At 29.6% G+C, this 26,282-nt stretch overlaps 1 pseudogene; it reads right to left on the reverse strand.

Moving 5' to 3' along the window:
- Positions 1-4,248: 4,248 nt before the first annotated feature.
- LOC120151002 lies at positions 4,249-5,765 on the reverse strand (annotated as a pseudogene).
- Positions 5,766-26,282: the final 20,517 nt, after the last annotated feature.

Below are 26,282 nucleotides of genomic sequence, written 5' to 3' on the forward strand. Positions count from 1 at the left end.
AAATAAGAAAAAATATTATGGTTAACCAACTAATTGAAAGAACAAATTTATTTATCATGGTATATAATAAATCCTAACCTCATGCTTTCTAATTCCATGCTTTGTTTGGAAAAATTAACCTAACTGCATGATTTCTAGTTCGCATGCATTTATTCAGGAAAAAGAAAAGGAAATAAAATAAATTAAAAGCTAGAGCTTATTTCTCCTTTGTGTATACCTATGAACAGAGGTTCAGTATTGTCTTAGATCAGAAGAATTTCTAGGGTTCCTTATATGCAGAGTTTCAGTTCTAGGAGTAAAGGTACTCGAATTGTTCTTGTTGATGCCCCCTTGGGCTGTCAAACCCTCAATCCTAGTCCACTACAGACTTTAGCGGATCGAGTTCAATTCGAGGGGATACATTTCTCTATACCTGACACGGAGAATAAATTCTCACGAAGACATAAAGCATATAAACCCCGAAAGTTACTTGCTAGGTCTGACACGGAGAATAAATTCTCACGAAGACGTCGCTTTCACTCCCACTTAAAAGGGACAAACTCAATTATAGAGCTTTATGTTATGCAATGCAAGTGTTGTGTGTGAGGAGAAATGTTCAAACCTTTAACAGAAAAATAAATAATAAAATAAAATACTTGCAAATAAAATGAAATATTAATAAGAAAATATATAAAAACTATAAAAATAATAAGTATAAAAAATTTGAAAAGAAAGAATTATAAATTAAATATATGAATTTTTAATTTATAATTAATAGAGACAATTTAAAAGTTTGACTGAATCCCCAGCAGAGTCGCCAAGCTGTCGTAACCGGTTTTCGTCCGGGCACGAAATATTATACTTGGCAGGGAAATTGATGTGAATAAATAATTTTCAAAATAATTTGTGAGTCGCCATCGGCCTTTTGGATCAGGTAGGTCGAACACCTAAAAATTATTTTCTTTAAAAGAGTTTTAAGAAAACATTAATAAAAAAAAATGAACTGATCTGCGTTTTATAACCAAAAATTCGTTCTTTTTAATAATAAAAAGGGATTCGTGGTCGGTTACGTTTAGGGAAGGATTAGCACCCCTACAACGCCCAAAAGTGGTACTTTTTAATTATAAATTGTCTCTATTATTGAAAATTTTAAAAATCCAAAGATATATTTAATTCATATTTCTACTGTTTCAAATAATTTTAAGAAAATATATTAATATACATAAATAAGATATTTACTTATTTAGAAATATCAGAAAAGGGCTTCTAGGTGCTTTAAGACAGCTCTTTTCTTTAATATTTAAAAATAAATAAAAACATTTTATTTTAATATAGTAAGATATTTATTTATTCAAAAAAATATCAGAAAAGAGCTTCTAGGTACCTTAAGACAACTTTTTTCTTTGATATTAAAAATAAATAAATATCAAAATATAATTATTTTTCTTAAAAGTAATTTATAAAATTAAATTTATAAATAGGAAAATAGAATAAATAAATAAATATTATATATATTTATAAGACTATATATATTGACATAATTAATAAAGAATAATAATAATAATGATAATTAAATATGTATGAACATAAATATATAAAGGTAACATATGATTAAATATTATTTAAAATACAATTAAAACATGGTATAAAAAAATAAAAAAATAATAAAGCTCGTAAAATAAATGAAAATATTTAACTTAGGGACTAAATTATAATCTAATAAAATTAAATACCTAATTTATAATTAATTATTTAAGATTATAGGGATTAAAAATGCTATTTTCCTTATTTATTAATTTGGTGACTAAAATAAAAATAAAAAAAATTTGAATATCAGATTTAAAATAAATTAAAAATATATACTCGGGATTAAAATATTATTTATTAAAACTAAAGGACTAAATACGTATTTATCCTAAATATATTATTTAATAGAAAGGACTAAAATAAATAAATCTAAAATTAAAGGACCGAATTAAAAGGATTATAAATTGATTTAGTGACTAAAATGTAAAGTTACAAAAATAATGGACTGCATATGGGGTTTACCCATATGTGTAATTACACAGATATCCTCACCAAAACGGCGTCGTTTTGATGAGGGTATTTATACCCATTTAAGCTGGCCCTTAAAGGCCATAATTTCATTTCTCTTATTTCATCTCTCTCTCTAACTGAGAGAGATGAAAATTTTCTCTGCCACCTCTCTAAAACGGAGATGGAGAGACATCGGCTGGGATGTTGGACCATTGGTTGGGACGTCTGGCTGATGATGAAAGAAACCCTAGTTGTGTTTTAGGGTTGTTGTTGGGCTAGCTCGTGATCAGGCCCCGATCTTGGGCCTTTGTATATATATATATATATATTATATTTATTTAATAATAATAATAATAATAATTATAATAATAATAATAATAATAATAATAATAATTTTAATAATAATAATAAATTTAAATGAAAAAAATGATGTCTACAATATTATAATTTTAAAAATTTAAAAGGATGACTGTCCAAACATCTCCCCTAAGTTAATCCCAGTTGGAAGAGATGAATATCTAAGAGGTGATGTTTATTTTTGAGAAAGTACCAGCAAAGTGAATCATATTTCATTCCAACGTTGACTGGACCGTTTCTTTAAACAAATTTCATAAATTTTAAATACCAATTGACTAGCTACTAGGCGAAAATGTTGATTATATGTTTTTTTAATAAAAAAAATTAGGGTTTGATTTTATATGATCTCTTAAATTGATATTTATTAATTTATTTTGAATTCAAAATTTGGAGCCGAGTTTATCATCTTGATAGAGGTTTGTAATCACTCTATTTAAATCGTATTTGAGTTATAACAAAATAAGTTGTCATTGTGTCATCATTAATATATTTATCTTTATATTAGTATTAATAACATCTATCTTTCATTCTCAACAACGATGTTTCTTAACATCTTTTATTTTCTTTAGTTATTTAACTGATTTTTTTATGTATATTTTTTTATTTAGTGATTAATTTATATTATTTAATAGTTTAAGAGAAATGATGGTTGATGAATAGTATATTTTGACTTTGATAAACTTTTCTCTTGATTTTATAATTTTATTATTATTTAAAAAAAATTAAAGTTGAAGTACACAAATGGTCTCTTGATTATGAGATACTACTTTGTTGAGTCTTTCGACTATTAAAAGTTGAAAAATGATTATCAGATTATAGAATGTTATTTTGTTGAGTCCCCTGACTATTCGAAGTTAAGAAATGATCATCCGACTATTTATATGTTCCAAACTCGTCATTTGTTGTTAAAAATTGGTGACTTTCTAAGCTGAACGTTAACATGTTGATTAAGATATGATAAAATCTAATTTCAGAATTGTTTGAGTTGTAATTTTTGAATCAACTCTCCGTTTATATTATGTCGTCGAGCCAATGCTTGAAAAGAACAGCGATACCAATAAACATCATTAAAATATAATTTTATTATATCTTAGTCAACTCACACAATCATCAATAATTTAACGGAGACATACGATTTTGGAACATATGAATAATTGAGTGACCATTTTATAACTTTTAATAGTTGAGTAACTTAATGAAATAATGTCTTACCTCTTTTATAACTTTTAATAATTAAAGAACTCAACAAAATAACACCTTATAGTTAGAAGACTATTTGCGTACGTGACCTAAAATTAAATGATCTTGTTCCTTTGTCCAGACTTCAATACAAATGAATGGTACACGCGGCCACCTCATATTTGTTGGAAGCATTGTTCAAAGTGAAGCATAGTTCGTCCCCGATTATAATTATAACAGATTGGAAACATATATTTTTCAAAGAAAAAAAATCGTATAAATTCGTGGTCAGATATTGTATTTTAAGCAAATAATACATATCCATGATTTGAGCATATGGGTGATATAATTAATGTATGTATTAGGAACCAACACAAAATATTAGATTAGAAAGATGAATATAAAATAAAAAAATAAAAATAAATATATGGGTAAAGTATAGTAATGATCACTGAACTTTTCTAAAGCTTTTATTTAGGTCTCCCAACTTTTAAAACTTACAATACAGTACCTCAACATTTAGTCTGTTTGCAATACGGTCCCCCAATATTTATTCCGTTTGCAATATGGTCCCCAACGTAACTGTTGGGGGACCATATTGCAAACAGACTAAATGTTGGGGGACTGTATTGCAAGTTTTAAAAGTTGAGGGACCTAAATGAAATCTTTAGAAAAGTTCAATGACCATTACTATACTTTACCCTAAAGATTATTACAGCACAATCTAATAACCATTTGCATACTTTACCTTGACGAAATACACACAACAGAAGGTGATTTATCGAAACGTTTGCTACTTTCGAACTTTCCAACGACCGTTCTCCATTTGAACCATTTTTTTTGCGGTTCTTACCAAACCACCAATTCGAAGGAATTTTGTACTCATTTTTCAGACGATCCGAGTGTTTGTTCACGAGTGCTATATCATGATCTAATTTGTGAGTGTTGTTCTTGATGTCTTGGATTGCAACTCCATGCATATATAGGTCCATACTGTGAGCACTAAAAAGGATTTCTGGAATGCTACGTTTGCGTTTGTGTTTACGATTAGATTCGTCTGGAGTTGGTTGAGATTCGTCTTCGTCTTCGTCTTCGCTGATACGTGTGGCTTTAAGTTCATCATCTAGAGGGACTATGCGACTATGGCTACGTTTGCGTTTAGTTCCCACGCCATTAATGCATGATAAGAAAAAGGATCCCATCGACTTCATGCTCGGAGTCGGAGGAGAAATGAGTCCCTTCAGGTAGTTTGACTTCGAGGAGTCAACTACCAATATATTTCCGAAATAGGTTTTCGAACCCGGTAGAAGTTTAGTAACCGGATCTTTTTTATTTTTTATACGAAGAAGATGAAGGTGTTTGCCGAGTGTAACAAATATGTTTTTCAAATTAGCGTTTCCGATATGCGGACCGCCGTAGGTGAAGGCAGTGACCATGCACGGCTTGTTGCCGGTGGTGGGCTTGTTATATCCATTGGCAACTATGTCCATTGCGGTTAACGTTGCGAGTGCTGCACCCAAGCTGAAGCCAGTCACAGTTATGCTTGTTTCCTCATTCTCGTACTTGTTCAAAAGCTCCTCTACCGCGACCAGGACCTGCAGGGTAGCAAGGAAATGGTTTTTACAATATATCTACGTATACGATGTATAATTGGTAGAAAACAAGTACGTATACCTGCTGTCTGGCGCTAGTTTTGCAACGAGTTCTTGTTCCGGTATAAACAGAGTGGAAGCCCCGGTGCAGTTTAGCACCGTGTTCCTTGGCAGTGGGGAATATATCAATGCCGGATGTATGCTTTATTAAGCAATCATTGAGGAGTTCCCACTTCGTCATGGTTCCTCTCCAAGCGATCAAAATGTCCCTCCGGCCGAGTGCACGCTTTCCTTCATCGGTGGACACCGCCACATATCCGAACCATGACGACCGAACAACTCCTGTGCCGGCATAAATGAACCGATCCACGACGTACTTGTATGGGTTTCCTTTTACGAGACAAGCCTTGGTGAAGAAATCATTTTCCGTGGCGTCGGCTTCTTTCTTCTTTTTGTTGAACAGGTCTTTTATGGCTGCAGTCATTTGACAGTAATGAATGATATATCTGCGGAGATCGGGATCTAGAGGTTCAAGGAGACCCTCCCAATTGTTCTCGCCGCTTAGTGCTCTCCATCGGCTTGCTATGGATCCGCACATCACTCTTTTTTTTTCTTTCTAAATTTGTTATATGCCGCAGCCGTCATGGTTGGACGCTTTATATAGGCCGAACTACTTCTCTCCCATTTTGAAGAAAGTTTGGAGGAAAAAATGGCCTGCTTATTTTATTAATTATATACCGTTGAGAAATTGATGCTACGTACCAACAACTCAGTAACAACGAACCTGCAGGGTTCCCATCCCCCGGCGTTGGATTTTTTTTGTAATTTATTCTTTTCTTATTTAGATAAAAATCATAATCAATGATAATACGATGGTCGATAGATATTTGAGTTCTCTGTCTCCTATGGTGGAGCCTAAGTTTGATGAGGGTGTTTATCTTGAAATTTGAATTTTCTTTAATTAGTTATTTATTTTATTGATAGTTTTTACTCTAAAATTTTTCGTGTCTATTTTGAAATCTGAGTTTTCTTAGATTATTTACTTATTTTATTGACGATGTCCACTCTAAAATTTTATTTGTATGCATTCATTAAAAAATTTATGTTGTTAACATATATGTGTCCACCCTAATTTTTTTTTTGGATTTGCCATTGTCTATCTCCATGAGAAAGAAGAAAGAAAATAAGTGAGAACATGTTCGAATTTGTTCTCTTAATCTTTGTTGAGAAGTTTTACCGTCAGGGACGGAGCCATAATTAAATATTGACAGGGGCCGAAATATTAGACTATTTAAGAAAAATATAAATACTTATTAGGTATTTAAACTCGAAATTCAGCATGAACCAAGCGACCTTAGTGATTAAGGGATTATTGTTATCCTTGAGGTCTCGAGTTCAAGCACGTATGTAGGGATGTGAGCGTTCATTGTCAAATAGTTGAAAGTCTTTGTACAAATATTACCTTGTATTTACCCTAAATTAAAAAAAACTCTAAACTCTAAACTCAAAAGAACTTCTAATTTGTCTAATATTTAAACTTACAATGACTTAAATTGTAATTAGATAAAAAATTTGAGAACACATACTTATTATTCTTTAGTTCGACTCCTACTTGATTAAATATTTAATAAATTTTTATATTTTTTAAATTTAAATATTTATTTTTACATGAACCAAAATACTATTAAATTAAAATTAGGGAAAAGTATAGTAATGGTCAATGAACTTTTCTAAAGCTTTCATTTAGGTCCCCCAACTTTTAAAACTTGTAATACAGTCTCCCAACATTTAGTCCGTTTGCAATATGGTTCCCCAATAGTTACGTCGGGGACCATATTACAAACGGACTAAATGTTGGGGGACCATATTGTAAACGGACTAAATATTGGGAGACTGTATTGTAAGTTTTAAAAGTTAGAGACCTAAATGAAATCTTTAAAAAAATTCAGTGACCATTACTATACTTTACCCTAATTATATTTATAAAAATATAAAAATATATCTAAATTATTTTAAAATATAAATCCTTCTCAATTCATTATCGTCTACACCAAATATTAGGTTAGAAAGATGAATTTATAAAATTTTAAAAAAATATCAAACATTCAATTTAAAGATAATATGTTATGCAAAAAAATTATAATAAATATTATATTAAAGTAATTTTGTTTTTATAAATAAAATAATAATATTATCTGTTTCAAAACTATTATTTTCATAGTTTATATGATTATATCAATGAATGGATTGATAATATGTGTAAAACGATAAATAATCAATAATTTTAAACATGTATTGTTGGTAGTTATATATATATATACATTGTGTAAAATAAAAAAGATAATAACTTAAAAAACAAAAATAAACTTTTAAGATTTTATTTTTCTTATGTTTTTGCTATCAGTTTTAATTAATTAATCTCATTTATAGTGGATTCTTTTTCTTCTTACAATTATGATTTTTCTTTTCTTTTCTAAAAGCTCGTGTGTTCTTAAACGACCAACCAAAGCAAACAGAGGTGAATTCAAGTATATTTGAGGATGAACACGTATTTATCTTAAAATTTAAAATTTTTCTGATCAAATATCTATTTTATTGACGGTATTTATCTTAAAATTTTATTTTGTTCACCTCAGTAATTTTTTTATATTATTAATACATATGTATCGATTCTAAAAAATATTTTTGAATCTGTCACTGCGAACAACCTTCCATTCCTTAAAATTCGACTGGTTTTAAATATTTTATAGAGAAAACTCAGGTATGAATTTGCAAATATTTAGCATGGTTTGTTAGTTGTTCGAACAATGGTCAGTTAGATTGAATTTGAATTCATTCATCAGTTTTTTTAACTATGTTTTAAAGATGACAACAATGGATCGAGGACAGTTTTTTTATTATTATTTAAATTTCTTAAAATTTCAAATAGCCGGCATGTCATTGCTGAGATAGATAAAAAAAGGTTAAATTATACTCATGATCACTTAATTATAGATGAATTTTAACTTAATTATAGATGAATTTTAATTTAATTATCAATCTTTCAATTTTATCAATCATATCATTTAACTATTTAAATATCAATCAAGCCATTACACATTAGCATTTAATAGAGAATATGACGATATAGTTAAAAAAATTGGTATAATTATACATTTGATCGATATTACTTACACATTCTATCGATTTGGGCCTAAATTTGATTTAATCCAATAAAAGATTATCCTCTAATTAGATTGTGGCATATATCATTAATGACTAATGTCATAAAATGTGTTAGCCTCTAATTAGATTATAAAAAATGTAATGCTTTAGAAACCAAACAAATGGCCAACTACGAGAGACATGTGGTGACATTAATCCTCTAATCAGATTGTGACATGTGTCATTTGGGAATGTGTCATAACACATGTCAACTTATGATTGATTTCTCAAGCATCCTAGCATCCTAGGTTCAAGTCTCCTATTTTTTATCTGTTGGGATTTGTGGAAGCTCGAATCGACAACCGAAAGGGTTCGCCAAGAGGGGCCAGGTCGGTTTTTGTGTTTAGGGAGTAAGGAGATTGAAAGATAGAAAATTGCACAGCGATTTATATCGACTTTTCAACCAAGTCTACATCCACTACCTTAGCTCCTCACCAAGGATTTTTCAACAAATTCACTAATTTGTTCTTTCTTTTTCAAGGAAAAAGAGATAACCTTTACAAACTCCCTAGTTTTTCACGGGCTAAACTAGAACATTTTCCCTAGCTTTTAGAAGGCTTAGCTAGAACCAAAACCCCTTTACAATGAAAGGAAATGTAAACAAGAAAACCTCTATAAGGTAGGTGTTTACAAGAATTAAGCTCACAAGAACATAAATATTTACAAGAGAAAGATGAAATAAGAATGAAAAACTCTTCTCTTGTGTTTGATTGCTTGGATAGTTGTTCTATATCTTCTTCAAGTGTCCTCAGCTTGTTTTTATAGCTTGAAATGAGTTTGAAGTCATATCTAGCCGTTGGGGATTAATTTTCTGCAAATTAAGGCTGTCGAGAACCAAAACCCCTTTACAATGAAAGGAAATGTAAACAAGAAAACCTCTCTAAGGTAGGTGTTTATAAGAATTAAGCTCACAAGAACATAAATATTTACAAGAGAAAGATGAAATAAGAATGAAAAACTCTTCTCTTGTGTTTGATTGCTTGGATAGTTGTTCTCTATCTTCTTCAAGTGTCCTCAGCTTGTTTTTATAGCTTGAAATGAGTTTGAAGTCGTATCTAGCCGTTGGGGATGTTTTGGAGCCGTTGGGGATTAATTTTCTACAAAATAAGGCTGTCGAGAACAGGAAGTATCAGTACTCCTTCATAGGGTATCGGTACTACCTTTGCTAATTTCAAATTTAACTAGCCGTTGCTAGCCGTTGGAGCCTTATAGTATCGATACTGCCTAAGGGGTATCAATACTACTTTGCACTATGGTATCGATACCCTTGTATGGTATCGATACTCATTTTGCATTCTGGAATTTGAGCCTTTATGGTAGTATCGATACTACCTTGATGGTATCGGTACTTCTTTTGCCTATGGTATCGATTCTTGTTCATGGGGTATCGATACTACAAAGAACAATATCGATACTACTATAGCAAAAATAAGTTTTTGCTCAATTCCAATTTAAAAATAGACTTTGAATTATTTTTGAAATCTTTGAAAACTTTGAATAAATTCAATTCAAGTCCAAAAACATTTTGCCAAAATTGTTATATCGAAACATAGTTCTACAATCTCCCCCTTTTTGATATAACAAAACATTTGAAATTTTTTTTGGCAAAACCCCCCCTTAATAAAATGTTTAATGAAAAAGAAACCAATTGTTGGAAAATATATGAAAATGTTAAGCTCCCACTTTTTCATTAAGAAATTGAATTTTTTAGATAATAACTTATCCCCCTTTTTGTAATATAAAAAATAATTCAACTTTAAAGTTCTAAAATAACTTTAGAGAGTAAGTGATAAATTTGACATCAAAAATCATTTGAAAAATCAAAAGTCCCCCTCAATAAGTGCATTCCAAACAAAATTTAGCTTTAAAATATTGACACTTAAATAAGATTGAATTTCAACAAAGAATGACAAACATGTTAGTAGCACATGAAATTCAATATTTCCAAGTCTAAAATACTTTATGCAATATCAATTGTTGAAATTAAGTGCATATGCATAAAGTTTTCCAAAAATGTTATGCATTTTAAAAACAAAATTGATATCAATTGTTAGAGAGCTATCATTTTCATTTAAACCACATGCATAAACATTCAAATTTAGGTCAAAAATTTAAAATATGTAAAATCAAAGATTTTGAAAAGTTGATATCAATTGTTAGAGAGATATCATTTGCATTTAAAACCAATTTTGACCAAAATTCATTATGATGAACTAAAAATAAAAAAAAATCATTAAAATTTAAAATGTTCATCATAGATTCTTTTTAACATACATGAGATGATAAACAAAACATAATCATTTAAAATCAAAGACTCATGCATGCAAAAATTTAAATGAGCAACCAAATAACCAAAATTAAAAGCATTAAGCTTAGTGGTTACCCATTCCTTTCTCATTTGTGGCTAGAGCATCTTGATTTAGTCATCTTCATCACCATTGCTCCCACACACCTAGAAGAGACATTTATTTTGATTTTGGTATCCAAATTGCTTTGGATCCTTGGACGTTAGGTTCAATGCCCCTTGTTCCCTTAGGAACCCATACTTGTCTAATTTTAAAACTTTTTCCTTTTTTCAAAGGACAAGTATGTTCCTTTTGACCATGATAATGGTGATGTGAGCATTTTGCCACTTTTAAACATAATGTGTTGTTTTTAAAAATTAATTCTTTTTCTTTTGTTAAGCTCTCAAGCTTAGCTTTTAAATCAAAATTTTCTTTTTCTAAATCATTGGTTTTGATTTTTGAAAATTCTAAATCATTTTTCAAAATTTCATTTTGATTTTCAAAATCAACTTTTGCTTTCAAAATCGATTTATTTTCAATTTTGAGTTTTTGAAATTAATTTCGTATATTTGGAATTCATGGTCTCATATTCCAAATACAACACATTATAAGCATCTTATAACTCATCAAAAGAACATGAATTTAATTCATTTGAGTTAGAAGATACCTCGAAATATTCATCATGAGTGGCCATGAGGCATAGATTGACTACTTTATCATCATTGAAGCCATCTTCATCACTCCAAGCTGTCACATATGCCTTCTTTTTAGATGATCCCTTCTTTATTAGAAGGGGACAATCATATTTGACATGCCCCGTTCTTTGACAATTGAAGCACACCGGGGGACTCTTCTTCTTGGTTGATTCATGCTTCACTTACTTGTAAGTCATAAGTCTCTTTAACTCTTTAAAGAGCTTGGCCATCTCATCTTCTTGTTCATCATCGTCTTCATCTATCTCATCACTTGAATCTTAATAACTTTCATTGGTGGATTTGAAGGCAAATGCCTACGCCATTCTTCTTCTTGTTTTTCTTCTCTTCATTTTCTTCCTCTTCCTTCAACATCATCTCATGAGTGAGAAGAGAACCAATCAATTCGTCGAGAGTGAGAGACTTTATGTCTCTAGCTTCGATAATAGCTATATTCTTTGATTGCCACGTATTTGGAAGAGAGTAGATCATCTTTCTTACAAACTTCTCATTAGGGATTACTTCTCCAAATCCCCTGAGACCGTTGACAATCACGAAAAATCTATCCGTCATAGCTTTGATGTCTTCACCGGGCTTCATCTTGAAGTTCTCGTAGGTATGGTTGAGAAGACTTATCTTTGTTTCCCTCACTTCGTCGGTTCCTTCATGAGTGACTTGGAGCTTATCCCAAATCTCTTTGGCACTGGAATAAGATGAGATTCTTCCATATATATCAGGGCCTAAAGCACAAAAGAGAATGTGCATAGCCTTGGCATTATGCTGAAACTTTTTCTTCTCTTCATTACTCCAATCATCCCAATCATCTATCTCACCGGGTGGAGTGGAGTAACCATTCATGATTGAGTTCCAAGCTCCTATATCATAGGCTCGAACAAATAACATCATCTTATTCTTCCAATGGACATAATTTTCTCCATTGAAGAAGGGTGGCTTGTTGACCGGTTGTGAATCAATAATAAGTGAATCTTCAATGTAATAGACACCGGAGGTTGAAGTAATTTCTTTGTCGGTTGCATCGAGAATCGATAAAGCTTCTTCGAGGATCGTCTTAAGGATGTGAAGCCTTCTAACGAGTCAAGCTCTGATACCAATTGTTGGGATTTATGGAAGCTCGAATCAATAATCGAAAGGGTTCACCAAGAGGGGTCGGGTCAGTTTTTGTGTTTAGGGAGTAAAGAGATTGAAAGATAGAAAATTGCACAGCTATTTATAGTGGTTCGACTTCTCAATCAAGTCTACATCCACTACCTTAGCTCATCACCAAGGATTTTCCAACAAATTCACTAATTTGTTATTTATTTTTCAAGGATAAAGGTATAACCTTTACAAACTCCATAGTTTTTAACGGGCTAAACTAGACCCTTTTCCCTAGCTTTTAACAGGCTTAGCTAAAACCCCTTTACATTGAAAGGAAATGTAAACAAGAAAACCTCTCTAAGGTAGGTGTTTACAAGAATTAAGCTCACAAGAACATAAATATTTACAAGAGAAAGATGAAATAAGAATGAAAAACTCTTCTCTTGTGTTTGATTGCTTGGATAGTTGTTCTCTATCTTCTTCAAGTGTCCTCAGCTTGGTTTTATAGCTTGAAATGAGTTTGAAGTCGTATCTAGCTGTTGGAGATTTTTTTGGAGCCGCTGGGGATTAATTTTCTGTAAAATAAGGTTGTCCAGAACAGAAAGTATCGGTACTCCTTCATAGGGTATCAATACTACCTTTGTTAATTTCAAATTTAACTAGCCGTTGGAGCCTTGTAGTATCGATACTGCCTAAGGGGTATCAATACTATTTTGCACTATGGTATCGATACCCTTGTATGGTATCGGTACCCATTTTGTATTCTGGAATTTGAGCCTTTATGGTAGTATCGGTACTACCTTGATGGTATCGGTACTTCCTTTGCCTATGGTATCGATACCCTAAGAACAGTATCGATACTTGTTCATGGGGTATCGATACTGCAAAGAATAGTATCAGTATTACTATAGAAAAAATCAATTTTTGCTCAATTCCAATCTAAAAATGGACTTTGAATTATTTTTGAAATCTTTGAATAAATTCAATTCAAGTCCAAAAGAATTTTGCCAAAATTGTTATATCGAAACATAGTTCTACATTATCCTTGTTCATTTATTTTATTCCAATCTGATGATGAAATATGTCATCGTCTGATTGAAAGAAAATAAATTTAACTGTCCAAAAGAGGTTGAAATGTATTGTGTTATATTTTGACCCAAATTATAATTTATAATTATGTTAGATTTTATTGTAATTTTAGTGGTTAAATATCACTTGATAATTGAGTTTATTTAGTAGGTACATACTTATTTTAGGCAAGAATTCTTATAGAATAAGAATTGTTGGTGATTAAGTATTTGATTTTATAAATAGAGAATATGTTTTAGCCTTTACTATGTAACACCCCCAACCCGTACCTAATCCGGATACTAGTCCGAGATGTCACATTGACTTTTTAAAACAATATTCTTACAAAATATTAAAACGCTTGGACTTATATTAAGAAAATACGATAATATACAGTTGAATTATATTCATTATAACAAATTTAAGGAAAGAAACGTTTTATGAACAGTACCGAATGCTAAAATTTTCCAGAATGCTACAGGGGTATCGATACCCTGCTACAGTGTACCGATACATTGCTACAGTATTCCAGCCAACATATATAAAACTCATAAAAATTTAAACTTTTTTCACTATAAAGATATCATTTACATATATATGTTTAAATATTATATAACTCAATCATATGATTTTACAAAAACCGATTAGAACATATCGGATTTAAACCTTTATTTACATGCCAACCAATATCCGTATTACAAAATACATACTATTCAATTCTTTTATGATATGATATTTGGAAAGGAGAAACTGACATGTCTTGCATAACTTTTATCAATCTTCCTCTTCTCGGAACCTACGTGTGAAACAATCACACGCTAGGTCGTTGACTTAGTGAGACATATAAAATATATAATAGAAATCATAGAACATTTCACATAACCGAATGCATACATGTACATATACCATCATATAATTCCTGTAAAACATTTCATATTACCATAAGCATATACATAACATATATTGTATTTGTTATTTTCTCTTTATTATCCCATGGTACACTTGTGATTCAGTGTGAACAATAATAACATGATGTCACATAATAATTCAAAACACTTTTGATATCTTTTATAGGCCCGTTAATATGCTTATCAGTTCCTATATTACTATCACTAATTCCTTTATCATAGAAGCATACACTGAACATTTCTATACATATCATGGAACATATATCATTTCACAACAGAGCACACATTGTATCATATCAATTGATTTATTTACTCTCTTTAAAGCCCATGTATTAACCCATGTATACTTTTGAGAACTTAAGGTTAGGGGTGTTCATTCGGTTAAAACGGTGGCCGACCGAACCGAATTAACCATAACCGAATTAACCAAACTTTTTTTTTCTTTAACCGTTAACTGAACCGAATTTTTTTTTCGAACATATTAACCGAACCGAATAAATTTCGGTTAATTCGGTTAATTTCGAATTAACCGAATTGTTTTTAAAATTTTCTAATTTATATAAAATTAAATATTTTTTAATTCAAAAAAAGTTTATAATTAATTTAAATAATAAATAATTATAAAATAAAAATTTTAGATAAATTTTTTAATTAATTAATATTGATTTAAGTTTAAAAGTTATTGGATCTTAAATTATTAATTGGGTTTTAAATGGTTTGGGCTTAGCCCATATGTTATATATAATATATTTAATATTTTTTAATTAAAAAATAGTTTACAATTAATTTAAATAATATATAATTATAAAATAAAAAATTTATATAATTTTTTAATTAATTAATATTGATTTAAGTTTAAAAGTTATTGTATCTTAAATTATTAATTGGATTTTTAATGATTTGGGTTGAGCCCATATGTTATATATATAATATATTTAAAATTTAAAATTTAATTTCGGTTAATTCGGTTAATTAACCGAATTCAAACCGAATTAACCGTTAACCGAATTCTAAAAATTTTCTTAACCGTTAACCGACCGAACTAATTCGGTAACCGAACGGAATTAACTGAACTAATTCGGTTCGGTCGGTTAACCGAATTAGTTCGGTTATTTGAACACCCCTACTTAAGGTATGTGAGTACATTGAGGTTGTGCACACATATGTTGTCAACATAGCTCGTATAAATGTCCTGAATGACCTATCTAGAGGTTATAAAGAACCTCGGCAACTATCCATAGGTCCCGAAGAACCTAGGTAAACTGTCCATATGTTTCTTAGAACATAGGTAAAATCTGTCCATATGTCCCAAATGACATAGATGATCCTGTCCATATGTCCCAAATGACATAGGTAATCCTGTCAATATGTCCCGAAAGACATAGGTAACCCTCGACTCTTGGCATGCCAACTATACCACTAGCTCTCATATCATATAACACGAGCATTCTCTTTCATATCATTTCACATATTCACATGCACATTTCACTTTTCATATGATTTCATAATCATATGTCACTTAGCTTGTAACACTTCTCCTGTGTTCATATGACATGTAAATCATTGTCATCTCTTGTTCTCATATGTTTCCTATACATCACATATATCACATTCATATCACATATTCATATAGGCTCACGGTTTTTATCACTTATCATGTTGTTTCACATATACACTTTTATATCACATAAACCCATATCTTTTTATCACATAACTTCTTATTAAATCATTCACCTCATATAACTTATTGTCACATAATCTCATATCATATATATTATATTCATATAATTCAATATCATTTGACTTATTTCACTTTATTACATTAAAAGATAGACATATAGTCTTATGTGCCCTATCAATAGTATCTGTTCATATAATCTCCTTTTACCTTATCTGTAAATACTACTTATTTTATCTCACCTTTCCATTTATTCACATAAGCCACATAGCACTTACAAGAACATATCCACTCATATAATCAAGCATGCATACATTTCATGTCATTCATTTCATTCTCTATATCCTTATCACATAGCTTATTTTACTTCTCATGTTCTTATGTAAGCACATATGTCATGTCTTGTTTACTTATGTTCATATATATATATATATATATATATATATATATATATATATATCACACAACACATAGAACAACATGTCAAACATATCACATATACATGTAATCATGTAAATCATGACACATACAATAACATTTTAGGAGTCACTTCTTACCATAGTAACTCCGTCACTGGCTCATCACAAGCCAATGTTTATTCGATAACATAAGTACAAATTAAATTGCACTCACCTTAGCCTTGCTTTGATTCTATCCTAATTCTTTGATTGTTTTGGAACTTGTTTAGACTCAATATCTACATAAACATAATTTCTGAGACGATTATCAGAAGCCTAAACCTTATAACTTGATGTTAATAACTTAAGCTAGTTTAATGAACCCAAATTCCATTTTTCCTTTAGGGGGTATCGATACCCTCCATAAGGTATCGGTACCCTTATTATATTCTGGAATTTTTCGTTCAAGAGGGTATCGGTACCTATTGAATGGGCACCGATACTCTTTGCCCAGAAATCACATTTTAAGCACGAAATTCACACTTTTCAGCTTCAACACTTCATGGTTCCCCCCCTTTCATGTTCTTAACTTACATATACATACTTAAACTCATTTATATCCATTTATCTCATCTTAAACCACAAAATTTCATTTTTCCATATAGAAACCAATAATCATACCAAAATTTCAAGATACTCTAAATCCAATTATATCCCTTCATATCTCTTAATTAAGTTGATGACAAGTCAAATTTAGTTTCAAATTTAACTTATCAACGTTTTTCCAGAAATTCACTTAAAACCCCATTCTCTTTAATCTTTCATAACTTCTTCATCTTTTGATTTTAAGACAACTTAAGCTTTCGTTAAGCTTAAGTATCACTTAAGGATCAAAACCCATACTTAAAATCAATAAATAATAAAGAAATCAGAAAACTCACCTTTGCTCCATTGGTTCACGGTGGAGAAGAAGAAAGGAAGAAGAAGAAGAGTTTTCCAGATACTCTCCCCTACGTGTTTCTCTCCTATTGAAGGGAAAAATATATCTTTCATGATAAATGACCAATTTACCCTTTACTTCATTTCATAATTACTAACAATTTTCAGGAAATATTTCCAGATAAATCATTGAACTATTCAACTATTCAACTTTAAATTACCAAATTCTGAAATTTTACAATTTGTTCACTAACCCGGTATTGAGGATATTACAACTATATGGGAGAAAATTGTTTTGGAAATAATTACTTTTTGGGATCTTTGCAACTTTTGGAGTTTATGTTGCAGAGATAGTTTAGTAGGGATATTATGAGAGTGATTTGGGATACTCCGAGTTTTGGTATAGATATATGATTTTAGGATGCATTGGATATCATGTATTTGTATGATTCATGATCTATGCCTTCATAATGGATTATTCTCCTTCTCGCCCGTGGAGGTAGGTAAGGCCTAACCACATTAAATCTCTCGCCTCTTACGCATGTCTTATTTTATGTTGATATCGCTTTGGTTATTTTCCTGCCCCAAATTTCTAACAAGTGATAACAGAGTTAAAGTTTAGGCTGTGGAGTTTCAAGGAATTTGTTGCTGCAGATTTTATTAGCGAATTTGAAGACATGCAAGATGAATTTTGCTACAATGAGGTTTTAGTTGTAGTGGAGCAGTTCTTAATCGATCCAACAGTGCTCCGACATATATTACGTAAGAATTGAAGTTGTTGAAGACTAAATAGTCGTTGTGTCCCTTATTCTTTTCTTTTGGAACATTTTGCCCCCCCCAATATTTCCCTAAAGCGTTGAAAGTTAGTTGATTAACGATTTTCATCTACAGATGAATCTTTTTAGCCTAAAATGAAATATTGGGGATCAAAATGCTCTAAAAAATAAATATCAAAATGACTATTTTATCGAATGTTAGATGTATTTTTTGATATTATATTGTATTTATCAGTACAAATAAAACAAAATTATTATTATACTCTTATAAATTTATATTCTTATACATTGTAATAATTATAATTTAAAAATAGCTTCATATATTTTATCCAATGTACAAAAAATAAATCAATATATCTATGATTATCACGCAACAAATTTATGTATTACATAGATATATACAATAGTTCAATATAAATGGAAGAGTTAATTGTATCACATGTCCTCAATTTATAACTCTTATTTTAAATTAGTCCTTAAACTTTTAAATATTTCAATTTCATCCCCAAACTATGACTCTCATTCTAAATCAATTATTAAACTTTTAAATATTCTAGTTTCATCCCTAAACTATGACCCTCTTTCTAAATAAGTCACCAAACTTTTAAATCTTCCAATTCCATCCCCAAGTTTATCCAAATATGTAGTTAATTTCAATCACAGTTTAACCTAAATTAATTAATTCCAATCATAGTTTAACCTAAATTTTGTTTTTCTCAAACATATAATAATATAACTTGGCCTAGCGATTTTATTAACAAGGGATGTGATTAGTTTAGGGATGAAATTGGAATATTCAAAAGTAGTTTAGAATAATAATCATAGTTTAGGGATGAAATTGGAACATTTAAAATTTTAAGGACCAATTTAAAAAGAGAACCATACTTTGATGATGCAATTAGCTCTAAATTTAATTCAAAATAATTTAAATTTAGTGATTTAAAATTTAAATATCCCGGATTAATCCAATAAGGCTAGTTTTGTAGTGTTTTGAAGAAAATCTTATATTAAAAATTAGAACTAGGACAAGCTTTCCGTCTTTATTGGTGTCGGTCTACCTAACTAGATGCAAGCTTGAGTGCTAAGCCAATTAACTAACTAGCAGATAAGGATGCATTAATAATAATAATAACACACATATATATTGTTGGATTCAAATTCGTAATTGTAAATACATATATAGTACATAATGCTATTATATAATATAATATAAAATTACACGACTAATTATGTTATAATATCATAGATACTAAAGTGTCATGAAATTAAAATGTAGATACTATAAGTTATATTTATAATTTGATGATCGATAAATTTATAAATACTTAAAAATTGATTTAATATTTAGTTATATAAATAGGTACCAATTCTCAAGAAATATATTAACTTGTATTTTTTATATCATGTCAGAGAATTTGTATACAAAAGAGAAACACATATCTTCTTAGATGATCTTAACATTCTAGGGAATCTCTGACAATGGATTCAAATACGCGTTTACGAATATAATATTATATTCTTAATGATTTAACGTGATTAGATATTGAATTTGATCTTATATCAATTATGTTTTGGTTATGTTTAGATTCTAACATATAGTTATACGAACTCATAGATCTTAGTAGAATAGAGTTATTTCATATCGATCCGAAATTCTTCTCAATTAATTAATATCTTTCATTTTTTCCAATTTATCTATTCATTAAGCATATTATATCATAAATTGTTTAAGTTAAATTAAATTAAAAGAAACCTAAATAATAAATTCTAACAGAAAAAGGATCAAACTAAATTAGAAAATTAATAGAAATATAATATAATTACCCTGAAAGTCTAGGATAATAATAATAACAATATGTAGTTATAGGTGAGGTGAAGGGTTGAGATAATTTGTGATTGAAAAAGGAGGAGAATTATTGGTGTTTATAACATCCAACTGTGCAAGAAAGGAAAGATATGAAGTCTGAAGTAAACAGCATGTGGAATATCATCGGTTTCAGCTTCTTGCTTTAATTAGGATTTGAGGTCTATCATTTATTTTTTATGTGTTAAATAACGTGATTTATGAATGTTACCTAATATCTCTTGAAAACCATCCATGTGCAAATCAAAGAGGGTTGTTATTCTCTCCTCCAATCTTAAAGACATGGGTTCATCCATTAAAACGTGAAAGAAAACGAACATATTAAGTCATCTCAGCGGTTAAAAGAAAGATTATTCTCTTTCGAAGAATCAAGTTCAAACAATTACGTTTATAAGGTGTGTACGTGATGTTCATGGTTAAAAAATATAAAACCATATATAATAGTGTTCAACAATTAGATAATTATATATTATTTATTGAATAGTATGTCTTTTTACTCACTGAAAAATTAATCTCTGAATTAACATCTATTACAAATTGATCCTTAGATTAATGTTTTTTTTATAAAAATATATTATGTCATATTTTTTTCACATACGTTTTTGCTCTATTAATGTAATAGAAATCATTCAGAATTTTTAAAGGTTTAGCTAAAATGAAAGAAAGTAAAAAGAAGAAGTCAAAATATGAAAAAATTAAATAAAAGGAATAAATATGTGCAATGCATGTCGAAAACATGTGTTTGAGAAACTCATATATTTAAAAGTCTATATTTAAACACTCGAAAAGAAAACTCAAATATACACTTAAAAAGAAACTCATATATAAATAATGTGAGATTTGACAAACTCATGACCAAACATGTTAATTTTGAGCTGTTAAAGACATGTTAATTTTGAATACATCTTTTATTTTCTTTAGTTATTTAATTGAATTTTTTATGTATATTTTTTATTTAGTGATTAATTTATATTATTTAATAGTTTAAGTGAAATGATGATTGATGAATGTAGTATATTTTGACTTTGATAAACTTTTCTCTTGATATTATAATTTTATTATTATTTAAAAAAAAATTAAAGTTGAAGTGCACAAATGGTCTTTTGACTATGAGATACTACTTTGTTGAGTCTTTCGACTATTAAAAGTTATAAAATGATTCTCTGATTATAGGATGTTGTTTTTTGAGTTCTCCGATTATTAGAAGTTACAAAATGATCATCCGACTATTTATATGTTCCAAACTCGTCATTTGCTGTTAAAAACTGGCGACTTTCTAAGCTGAACGTTAACCTGTTGATTGAGATATGATAAAATCTAATCACGGAACTGTTTGAGTTGTATTTTTTGAAAACTCTCCGTTTATATTATGTCGTCGAGTCAGTGCTTGAAAGGAACGATTGTGCTAGTAAACATCATTAAAATATGATTTTATTATATCTTAGTCAACTCACACAATCATCAATAATTTAACGGAGACAGACAATTTTGGAATATATGAATAAGTGAGTGACCATTTTATAATTTTTAATAGTTGAGTGACTCAATAAAATAATTGTCCTATCTATTTTATAACTTTAAATAATTGAAAAACTCAACAAAATAACACCTTATAAAGATTATTTGCGTACGGTACCCAAAAATTAAATGATCTTGTTCCTTTGTCCAGACTTCAATACAAATGAATGGTACACGCGGCCACCTCATATTTGTTGGAAGCATTGTTCAAAGTGAAGCATAGTTCGTCCCCGATTATAATTATAACAGATTGGAAATATATATTTTTCAAAGAAAAAAATCGTATAAATTCGTGATCAGATATTGTATTTTAAGCAAATAATACATATCCATGATTTGAGCATGTGGGTGATATAATTGATGCATTTATTAGGAACCAATACAAAATATTAGATTAGAAAGATGAATATAAAATAAAAAAATATTTATAAAAATATATCTAAATTATATTAAAATATAAATCCTTCTCAATTCATTATTGTCTACACCAAATATTAGGTTAGAAAGATGAATTTATAAAATTTAAAAAAATTATCAAACATTCAATTTAAAGATAATATGTTATGCAAAAAAAATTATAATAAATATTATATTAAAGTAATTTTGTTTTTATAAATAAAATAATAATATTATCTATTTCAAAACTATTATTTTCATAGTTTATATGATTATATCAATGAATGGATTGATAATATGTGTAAAACGATAAATAATCAATAATTTTAAACAGGTATTGTTGGTAGTTATATATATACATACATTGTGTAAAATAAAAAAGATAATAACTTAAAAAACAAAAATAAACTTTTAAGATTTTATTTTTCTCATGTTTTTTCTATCAGTTTTAATTAATTAATTAATCTCATTTATAGTGGATTCTTTTTCTCTTTGCAATTATGATTTTTCTTTTTTTTTTCCTAAAAGCTCGTGTGTTCTTAGGCCAAACGACCAACCAAAGCAATCAGAGGTGAATCCAAGTGTATTTGAGGAAGAACACGTATTTATCTTAAAATTTAATTTTTTCGATTAGATATCTATTTCATTGATGGTATTTATCTTAAAATTTTATTTTATTCACCTCAGTAAAAAAATTATATTATTAATATATATGTATCGATTTTAAAAAATATTTTTGAATCCGTCACTGCGAACAACCTTCCATTTCTTAAAAATCGACTGGTTTTAAATATTTTATAGAGAAAACTCAGGTATGAATTTGCAGATATTTAGCCTGGTTTGTTAGTTGTTCGAACAATGATCAGTTAGATTGAATCTGAATTCATTCATCAGTTTTTTTAACTATGTTTTAAAGATGACAACAATGGATCGAGGACAGTTTTTTTTTTTATTAATATTTAAATTTCTTAAAATTTCAAATAGCCGGCATGTTATTGCTGAGATAGATAAAAAAGGTTAAATTATACTCATGATCACTTAATTATAGATGAATTTTAATTTAACTATCAACCTTTCAATTTTATCAATCATATCATTTAACTATTTAAATATCAATCAAGCCATTACCCATTAACATTTAAAATAGAATATGACGTTATAGTTAAAAAAATTGTATAATTATATATTTGATCGATATTACTTACATATTCTATCGATTTGGGCCTAAATTTGATTTAATTCAAAAAAAAATTAACCTCTAATTAGATTGTGGCATATATCATTAATGACTAATGTCATAAAATGTGTTAGCCTCTAATTAGATTATCAAAAATGTAATGCTTTAGAAACCAAACTAATGCCCAACTACTAGAGACATGGGGTGACATTAATCCTGTAATTAGATTGTGATAAGTGTCATTTGAGAATGTGTCATAACACATGTCAACTTATGATTGGTTTCTCAAGCATCGTAGCATCCTATGTTCAAGTCTCCCTTTTAATCCTTGTTCATTTATTTTCTTCCAATCTGATGATGACATATGTCATCACCTGATTGAAAGAAAATAAATTTAGCTGTCTAATAAAGGTTGAAATGTGTTGTGTTATATTTTGACCCAAATTATAATTTATAATTATGTTAGATTTTATTGTAATTGTAGTGGTTAAAGATTACTTCATAATTGAGTTTATTTAGTAGGTGCATACTTATTTTAGGCAAGAATACTTATAGAATAAGAATTGTTGGTAATCAAGTATTTGATTTTATGAATAGAGAATATGTTTTAGCCTTTACTATATGTATTAATTTTTCTCTATTTACTATGTATATATATTTTTTCTTAATATTATATTTTATACGTTTTTATATATATATTTTTCTTAATATTCTATTTTTGTTTTTATTTATTTATATATATATATATTATATTTTTACTTTATTTTATTTTTTTCTATTATTTTTTTTTCTTAATATCATATATATCTTTATTTTTTATTTGTTTTACTTAATATTATATATTTATTATTTTTATTTGTTTTAGTAAATACTACTTTATATGTACACATTATTTTTATTCATTTTTAATTTATTTTACCTTTTTTTATTTTTTTACTCTATTAATATTTTCCCTTTATCTGTGTCTTTGTTTTTTTTTTAACATTTTATTCATTTTGTTTATTTATTTGTTTTACGTGTTTTGTTATTTTCCATTTTTTCTTGTTTTATTTATTATTCTCACGTTTTCACACTTGCTATCCTAATTCGATTTTATACTCCGCTACGAGTCAATTGTTTTTATCTTTTAAGGGTATTCACATCAATCAATTGTAAGTAATTTGAATCGGGTTTGTTAAATTTTAATTTAAATTTCGAATTTTCGCAACTAAGATAACCGGCAAATTAATTGGTACCGAAAGGGCGGTTCAAGGGTGCTAATCCTTCCTTGACCGTAACCGACTCTCGAACCCGACACATTTCTGGTAAAAACGTAGATCAGGTAAGATGGTGTCCGACCCACCTAAATTCGTTTTAAAATGGTCGGTGGCGACTCCAATCCACATTTTTCAAGTCGAAGCCCAATTCCGGGGCCCAACCGAAAGACGATTACGACAGCTTGGCGACTCCACTGGGGACAGGTAAGTGAGTCAGACCGAAATTAATTTCCGGTTGTCTTTTTTAGCAAAAATTACAAGTTTAAATTTTAATTTATTTATTCGATTCTAATTGTTTATCTTTGATTATTTTTCAAGTAAATAGTTGTACTAACGTTTTTTCAATGATTTCAGATTTTTGAAAAAGTTTCCATCTCTAGCTCTATACCCGAGCTCCGAACCCTTTTAAGTGGGGGTGAAAGCGACACCTTCGTGTGAATTTATTCTCCGTGCGGGCCTAGCAAGTAGCCTTCGGGATTCATATACCTTATGTCTTCGTGTGAATTTATTCACCGTGCGGGAATAAGGGAATGTTTCCTCTAGAGTTTACCTTAGTCCACATAAGCTTGTAATGGGCTTAGGACTAAGGGTCTGGTAAGCCCAAGGGGGCACCGGAAAGGAGAACTCGGGTCCCATTTTTTAGAACCTAAACCGGGAGGCTATGGAGAATTAGAGCCCACCCCAAAACCTCATTCCAAACCCTAGGCTACTTTGTTTCATGCTTTACTTTTTGTTCAAAGCATGCGAACTAAACAAATATACGGTTAGGATTTGTGTGGAATTAGAATGCGGGATAGAGATCATGTCCGGGTAGGAATTAAAGCATGTGGGGTAGATATCATGTGGGGTAGGACCTTTTATTTTCATTATTATTATCTTTACCTTACTAAATCTTTTCAATTTTTCTCTCTTTTATTTTATTTCCATCATTTGCATCATTCAAAAGAGGTGTTGATCCGCACAAAAAAAATGTGTTCGTTAACCATAAATAATTTACATTAATGAACAAAGGGGTTGTAATACAAGAGATGAAAAACGCAGGGGTCCGACTATGGTCAGAAAAGACTCATAAAGAAAATGAGGACAATTTGCAAGACAACTATGTGTCACATTCGATCAAGAAGACATGGTGCCCACAATCAAGTACATCAAAAGTTAACTTTTCAAAAATGGGTTGACAAAGGTGGCAGGGGCAAGACGAAAAAAGGTTACTAACCTTGAGAGTCCATTCAAAGACAACAAGAACAAGATGGCAAGTCACTCTCGACAAATTCAAGAAACAAGCAAATGAACTTCAGATAATCCCTTTGATGGAGGATTTCAATGGAATTTCCGATTCAGCAAAGGATGAAAGCCAGAGATGCAGTCATTCGATACTTTTTGGGAACCAATACAAAAAACAACTCAACATTTTCACGGTTTAGCCAGAGAAGCCGGAGCGGTTCGGTAGGGTATTCGACCGGTGACACACAAAGGTAGAAGACTAGTCAACTTATTTCGGGGTCTAGAGGATTTAGTCCAGATGTACCTTTAAATATGTTTATTGTCTCTTAAAAGATAAAACACTTTTGTCCCAATAAAGATTATTTATAATAACAGACATGTTTTTGGATCAATGCCTCGAACATTTCATGCATTTTTACATTTTGCATTTTGCATCTACATTTCATTTTTAACATTTTCATAAACATGAAATTTCTTCATGGAGGATTCGATGAAGTGGTTTTAACCACATGACACCACATGGAAGCAAGATTGTAATATCAAAAGAAAAAATTGAAATCAGTACAGTGGGAGTCCGATCAGTTGGTTGTATGACTAAGCTTGTCAGGATGATCTGAGAAAAGAGTCCACATATCCTGAGGGCTATGATGTTGAATC

The sequence above is a fragment of the Hibiscus syriacus genome, unplaced genomic scaffold (genome assembly GCF_006381635.1).
Source record: "Hibiscus syriacus cultivar Baekdansim isolate YM2019G1 unplaced genomic scaffold, ASM638163v2 tig00111027_pilon, whole genome shotgun sequence".
Lineage (NCBI taxonomy): Eukaryota > Viridiplantae > Streptophyta > Magnoliopsida > Malvales > Malvaceae > Hibiscus > Hibiscus syriacus.